The sequence below is a fragment of the Chrysemys picta genome, unplaced genomic scaffold (assembly GCF_011386835.1).
Source record: "Chrysemys picta bellii isolate R12L10 unplaced genomic scaffold, ASM1138683v2 scaf2846, whole genome shotgun sequence".
NCBI lineage: Eukaryota > Metazoa > Chordata > Testudines > Emydidae > Chrysemys > Chrysemys picta.
The window spans coordinates 1-7,300 of NW_027055548.1; the positions used below are offsets into that span (position 1 = coordinate 1).

Consider the following 7,300-nt stretch of genomic DNA (forward strand, 5'->3'; position numbering starts at 1 on the left):
CAGAAAGGACATTCTGTGAGTGGAACCTGTCCCTGTGCTGTGCTGGGGAATGTGGAATCTAAGAGGACGGGAACGTGGTCACTGAGACCCCCTCGGGGGAGGCAGACATATGGCGAGGTGTGGATAATTGTGACGCACACCCAGCTCTAGTGTTAAACCCTTGCCTATTTCTAAACCCGTGGAACCCAGAGCCCTCTACATGGCTGCAGCTGTTCCCTAGTAGGAGGGAGAAGAGGGATTCTGTGAGCGACCGAGAAACAACACAGACAGGACAATACACGGATTCTCCACCTTGCAAACTAGGGGGGTCGGGATGATTTAGTATGTGTCTTAGGTTTTGACACCCTGGTCTCATTGGAGAGTAATGAGGGAAGAACCTGACCAGAGTCAGACACACAGATCCCCCCACACACCAACTTCCAATAACCAAGGGGCCAGAATTCCCTTACCCAGCGAGGTCACCATCTCGTAGTTCTCCCACATGACGTCCCTGTAGAGGGCTCTCTGAGTGGGGTCCAGCAGAGCCCCCTGCCCCTGGGTGAAATACACAGCCACCTCCTCGAAGGTCACCAGCATCTGAAACAACAAGAAACCCCCACTCAAAACCTGCTGCCCCACCCACAATACCACTAGTCATGGGAGGGAGAGACAGAGAAGCAGAATCCTCCCCGCGCGCTGCTCAGAGCATCCAGGAGGCTTCAGGGAGTGGGTAAAAGGTGAGAGCTCCTTGTCCCCCCCCAGTACATGGAGGTGGGCAGGGTCTTTTCATTTACCACATGCCTGCCAGCCACAGGCTGATATGGGAAGCAGAGCTCTGAGCTGGGGACAGGGAGAGGAATACCAACTGCATCCCTTCGTATTTCACAGCAGCCTCTGGCCAGTGGGGTCAGGCTCCAGCACTGGGAGTCTGGTCAGTTTTCCCAGCCCTGCCCAGCGGGGTGTTTCCTGGTTTAGAAATACAATACCCCTCCCCCACCACGAAAAGCTCCCTAAAAATCGCCTACCTGAGCTGGCTCCATCACAGACATATCCCTTCCCTGTCCCCTGGAAGATGGGACAAACTGGAGCGAAACGTGGGCGTGATTCCTCAGCCTGTTGGGGCGAGAGGGGCGATGGGGGAGGTTACAGAAGGGGCTTGAGTCCATGTCACCCCCTGATTTCCCCCAGGCTCTCTCTCTGCAGACAGATGCTAAGATTCTAGGACTCTACCATGCTGGGAAAAAACCCAGTTAGTTCATTACCACCCCGGCTGAAGGGATATTAAAGAAGGGATTAACAGTGATTCCCCCAAGTGACAGTGACCCCCTCATAATTTGTCCCCCACACTTTAATATCCAACAGTTTCACCAAGTACCAAAATCTTTTGGGTCTTCTGTTAAAACTTGTAAGCTACTGTCTGTAGAAACCATTGATTATATCTATCCTGTGAAAGATACTTTACTACTATGTAAAACTTACGAACAAGTTAACTGACTTTGTTCTTGAAGTAATTGATACAATGCAAACAAACACTATAAGCCGTTAAGTGACTTTCACTTCATTCAATGGCTCCTAGGACAGACCCCCACCCTCTGTGATTAAAGGGCCGGGAGTCTCAAATGAATTAGCACACACCCTGAAAGTGGTGGAGACAGTAAATTAAAATATGGTTAAGATATGGAATGTATGCTGATGAATGCTTGATATACATGAATGGTTAGGGAGGTGCCAGCCTAGAAAAGGAGTATCCATCGGCCGAAGAATGTGTCGAGTAGGACCACCAGACAACCCCCGGAGGGTAAACTGGGATCCACCCAATCACCTGGAAGGATGAGAAACACAAACTTTGGACAGTGTGGAGCCACCAGGAATGTGCCACTTTGGACAGGAATGTGCCATCTGCTGATTGAGTCAGCAACAGCAGGATGAAACAGCTCCCATAGACTAACATAGGAATTAATTCCTATAAGAATGGACTCTAAAGACTGATGACTTTGAGTCTCTGGTTCTGCTGCCAGCCTGCAGGGGCATCAGGTGCACCTGACACAGACTTGGCTCCATCCTCATGACCAAGATACCTGGCCAGTAACTTGGCATGAGCAACTTCTAGGCTGGTAACTATAACACCTATACAGAACTTGAATGAATGGTTGTGTGAATGAATCTCTCTCTCTATATATATATATATATATGTGTGTGTGTGTGTGTGTATAAGAAATCAGTAGTCAAACAACGTTGTTTACTTTTATCTTTTGCTTTATCAGTATATTTACAATAAATGTGGCATCTTTGCCTTATCCCTCTTAATAAGATCCTGCTGGTTTTTATTCTATTGGTATAACACGGCCAGGCCCCCACATCCCCCATTAGAACTAAACCCACCAAGTCCCTCCTAAACCTCCCCAGAACAGCATCTCTGAGCCAAACGCTGGAAAAAGAGCAGAATCAAAGGAGTCACTTTAGGGCACTGCCCCACAGTGTATTGTAACCCCTCTAGCTCTCCCCCGTCTCCCTCAGTCCTGCGGTGCTCAGCAGAGTGAGCAACTGGCTTTTCCTCTCTCAGCTCCTTCCCTTGTTCCCAGGAGAGCTGACTGCCCCGGGGGTGCAGGGAATGGATCTGGGCAGGGCTGGGAGCTGGGAACCTCCCTCCCCACTTCTTGCTCCTGCTGCCCTTCAAGTCTCTCTGCTCTCCCCTTTTATCTTCTTCCCTCACCCTGGGAGAATGGGCAACTGCCCCATTGTCGTGGGCCTTTGCTCTCCTTAGGCAGCTCAGCCACTGACACTGGTAACGGGGGTTGAACCCGGCTGTGTCACTGAGGGCAGCAGCTCTGGGACTCCCAGACACAGGGAGCCCCTCCCCTTGTAGGCCAAACTCACCAGCTGGTCCCTGAAAGGGGCCCTTTGTACAGAGTCATTTCCCTGCCCGGATCCAGCCATTTCCCCAGGTCTCTCCATCACCTGGAGGCTCAGGCTCAGGGGCTGGTATTGTCAGAGTGGTTCCAGCCACTGGAGAACGTGCCCCTGGGCTGGTCTCAAAGGGGTGTGATGAAGTGGGAATGTTCTGAATGTTTTCTGTGAATACTGAATGTGTGCCACAGTTTCCCCATGTGTTACTCAAGTATTGAACTGGTGGGATACAGGTGTGTGATCATTGCAGAGATCTCTAGAGGGTGGGTGTGACTGCAGAGTGGCTGCCTGGGCACAGAGAATGGCCAAAATTCTTTATTCTGGCAATCTATGGCCAAAAACGGTCCTCTGCAAGGAGGCAGCCAGCCGAAGTTGTGGGAGAACAAAGAGAGAGGAGGAGGCCAGGTGACCTGTTTTCCTGGGAAAGAGAGAAAGCAGGGAGGAGGGGCAGCTGGGCGTCACTGAGGATGGGGGGCTGGACGTGGGTCAGTCTCCTGGTTTGGGACTCATCGGCGAAAGCCCAGGGCTCAGGGGTCTGGATTCCCCGCCCAGATGGACTTTGCTGATTGCTTCTGATTTCTGTGCTAACAAGCTCTGTTCTGTGCTGTGTTCCCAGCGAGGAAATAAACCCGTCTGTTTTCCAAGCTGACTGAGAGTCACCGCTGACTGCGAAGGTGGGGTGCACAGCCCCTGTGAGGAGCAGGTCAGGCTTTTCCTTAGGCTGCCCCCGGGGTTCTGGCTGGGGCCATATGCCCTCCGTGGGATCCAGGGATGGGGAGGCTGGGGCCACATGCTTAGCAGGTGGGGAGGTTCTTGGGAGTTCTCAGGGGCTGGGGTCCTGCCCCTACACTGGGTGTAGGGGGCTTGCCTCCCTCAACCCTAGGTTCACCCCCCGCCGGCTGTACCACATTCTTATCCCTGGCTCCGAGTCCCAGGCAGGAGGGCTGAAACAATCCGTACCATGGGGGGCGCTGAGAGCCATTGAACCAAACTGTAAATACTGGATAGGATGGAAACCCCTTCAAGCCAGGGCGGCACTTTCCAAGGGGCGGCACTCCAGCCTCCCCCCCTTTTTTTTTTCGCTTGGGGCGCAAAAACAGGAGCTGATCCTGAACCAAGCTGTTCCCTGTCAGCTGAGGCTTTCAGGCTGAGCTGGAGCTGACACTGCAGTTCTGCCTGCAGTCGCTAGATGGCGCTCATGGCAGCCGGAGTCGCACAGGCTGGACGGCAGTTCAGGCTGCCCGGCCGCTGGAGAGCCAGAGCGTCATCCCCGGAGCTGAGCCCGGCTGTGGCGGCGAGAGGGGCTCAGCTCCGGGGGATGATGCTCCGAGCCGCCCGGGCAGCCTGAACTGCAGCCCAGCCTGGGGGTGAGGAGCCGGGGAGGGGGGAGGGAAGTGGGGCCCGGGAGGCAGGGAGGGGGGAGGGGTTCTGCTGCTCTGAGTCTCCCCAGGGCGGCGCGGCGTTTCCCCGCCCGAGGGGGCTGTGCAGGCGCCGCCGGGCTGGGCGGGGGGGCGGATCCTGGCTCGCGCGCTGACAGGGCGATTGGCTGGGCAGCCCGAGCTGCCAGGGAGCTGCCACCGCCCCCTCCTGCCCGCGGACCCAGCCTGCCGCGCACCTCCCCTGCCTCAGCCCCGCGCTGCCTGCCCGGGGCGGGGAGAGGCAGAGCCCGGCTCCGAGCACATGGGGGGGTCAGTGTCTGTCCTCTCGGCTCTGCGTGCAGGGGGCTGGGGAAGCAGCTGTCAGCGCCTGCCCCTCTCAGCCCTTGCACCCCCCATCCCGCTCGCAGCCCCTCCTCTTGTACCTCCCCCCATCGCTCCTTCACCACACCCCTTCCCCTTGTACTCTCCCTTCACCCGCACCTCTCCCCTTGTACCCTCTCCCAGCCCACTCCTCCCGCACCTCCACCCTCCCCTGCACCTCTTCTCCGGCAACCCTCCTGATACCCCCTCTCCTCCTCCGCGAGTACATCACACCCCGCCTCTCTGCCAGTGTAGAGCCCCCAAGCACCCCACACCCGCTCCTCTGCGTGAACCCTCTTTACTAGCTCCCCATCCCTTTCTGGGTACAAGTTTTGAGGATTAGTCCCTATGCCGTCCATGTGCATTTGGAGCACTAAAGATGGGGTTGCGGGGGACGGGGGAGGGGGTGAGATTTATACTAAAGTGAAATAAAAATAAGAGAAATGGTTTGATCCCCACTGCAAGTGTAAACAGGGATTGGTGTGGTGAACGAGGAGGTCACGTTTCGGGGGGGAGCCCAGGGCTGGGGCGGCAGGGGGTGTGGGAGGGAACTGGTGAGAAGGGGAGCCCAAGGCTGGAGTGGGGGACAGTCAAAAAATGTTTTGCTTGGGGCTGCAAAAAACCTAGAGCCGGGCCTGCCCTGAGCACCTCTCCTTCCCCGACTCCCAGCTGGGCCCCCCCCCACTCTGCATTCAGTTTGGCCCCTGCCACATTCTGCCCCCCTCAGATCTCCCTGAGCTGCAGCCTCCGTCCAGATCAGCACGGCCAGGGGCAGGGAAACAAAGCAGCAGATGGGGCGGGAGAGATGGGTGATAACGTGATCCTGCCCCCGCCCCGCACAAACCGGGAGCTGGCGGCAGCTTTCCCGGGCCCAGGGCGGGAATCGCAGCCAGCTCCGCTGGGAGCAGCCTGGGGCCAAACCTCCCCCTGCAGCCGGGCGGGTGTCTCTTACCTTCCCTCCGAGCGGGGCCCCCGGGGGCAGGGGCCGGGCCGGGAAGGGGCCTGGCCGGGCTGGGGGCTCTGCCCTGGGAGAGGCTCCTGGGGAGCAGCGAGAAGGGCCCTGCTGGAGATTCCCCTCTCCCGGCTGCAGCCAGGGCTCCGGGCTCCAGCACCAGCCGCCGGGGCTCGGGGATCTCGCCAGGAGCCTGGAGCCAGAGTCACCGCAGCGGCTGCGAGTCACTTCGTGCTGCCGGGACTGAGCCCAGCGATCGCTCCCACCAGAGCCGCCTCCCAGCTGCTCCTGGGTCCTAGCGTTCAACCGACTGCCTTGACTTCTTCTCTCTGTGTTCAGCTTCTGTTACACTCACAAGCTCTAAGGTCAGAAGGGCCCATCATGAGCATCTAGCCCAGGGGTTCTCACAACCAAATTTTTTGGCGGCCTCAGAGTAAGGCCAGCAGCTGTCACTGGTGGCCGCTCCGACACATTTTCCCAAAATACTTAATGAACTTTAGGAGAAACCAGTAAACATGCACAGAGGTAGACCTGAAACTTTCCTGACTTAAACACCACCCGGGGGGAATCGAATAGTAGAAGGATCTGAGTCCTCACTCCCTTCACCCAGAGCCTGCCTCACCTTGCGGGCTCCCCTTCCACTCTCCTGTGTGGCAAAGTCCTTATAACCCCGACAAGGCTGGGCCCAGGCTTCCTGAGGGGCTCGCCCCCCAACCTGGTTGTGACCACTCAGGACATGGGCTAGAGCATCCCCACTCTGGGTACTTTCTTCGCTATGGACGCTTCCCTGACCTCTTCCCTGGCCATTGTCTATAGTTCAGAACAAATGCAATTTACAAAACAGCAAGTAATAAAAAATCAGGACACAATCAGAAAGGCGAAAGGAAAACTCTTAGCCCCACTCTGCAGGGCCGGATTAACTTTTTGTGGGCCCAGTGCCTAACCTATTTGTGGGCCCCACGGGGCAAGGTGCAGGAGGCGGAATGGTCAGTCTCCAGAGGGAAGGGCAGGCGGGCAGGGCACAATGAGGCACAGTACAACAGGAGCAGCGCTGTTCTGTGCAGCCCAGCAGAGGACACTGTTTACAAACCAACCCAGCTTCTCCCTCTGCCTCCGCTTCCCTTCTCCCCTTCTCTTCCCCATCCCATGTCCCTTGCCCACCACTCCATCTCCCCGTTCGTTCCCCTTACCCCTTTCCCCCCGACCATGCTTCCCCTTTTGGCAAGAAGAGCCATTCTCCTCCCCAGCTGCTCCTCACTCTTCCTCTGCCTCTTGCACGTCTCCCCTGCTCTCCCCAGGTGTGTCCATCTCTCACTGCATGGCTGAGAGCCCCGCTGCTGGAGCAGGCTGACAGCTGGCAGGGATGCTACAGAAACAGTGGCACGAACTCTGTTCTGAATATCAGCAACTCCTCAGTGTCCAACTCTGCAATCAGCTCTCCGGGTGGAGGGGAGTCGGTTGAGCGCCTGTGTACAGATCTCTCTCCAGAGCCACTCCAGCTCCAGTCTGCCAGATCCCAAAACTTCAGTTTTATCAAAATCAAAATGTTTTGCAGCAGTATATAGATTTTGGTGACATTTTTAATCATTTCAGTTCCTGTTGCCAACATGGTACCGTGTCATATTTCATAAAAAGTGACCAGCAAACCAAAATAAACCTCCGGGATCAAAATGAAACAATAGGAGGGGTCTGAACTGAAGCTTTTTTGTTCCCTTTTGAAATG

General features: G+C 56.3%; 1 long non-coding RNA gene across 1 annotated transcript; it reads right to left on the reverse strand.

Moving 5' to 3' along the window:
* Nucleotides 1–33: 33 nt before the first annotated feature.
* LOC135980356 (uncharacterized) lies at nucleotides 34–5,865 on the reverse strand. Its single transcript, XR_010597451.1, has 3 exons — nucleotides 5,578–5,865; nucleotides 1,005–1,092; nucleotides 34–576 (listed from the first exon to the last, which is right to left on the reverse strand). It is a non-coding gene; the product is annotated as an uncharacterized LOC135980356 (long non-coding RNA).
* Between the last annotated feature and the right edge of the window lie 1,435 nt (nucleotides 5,866–7,300).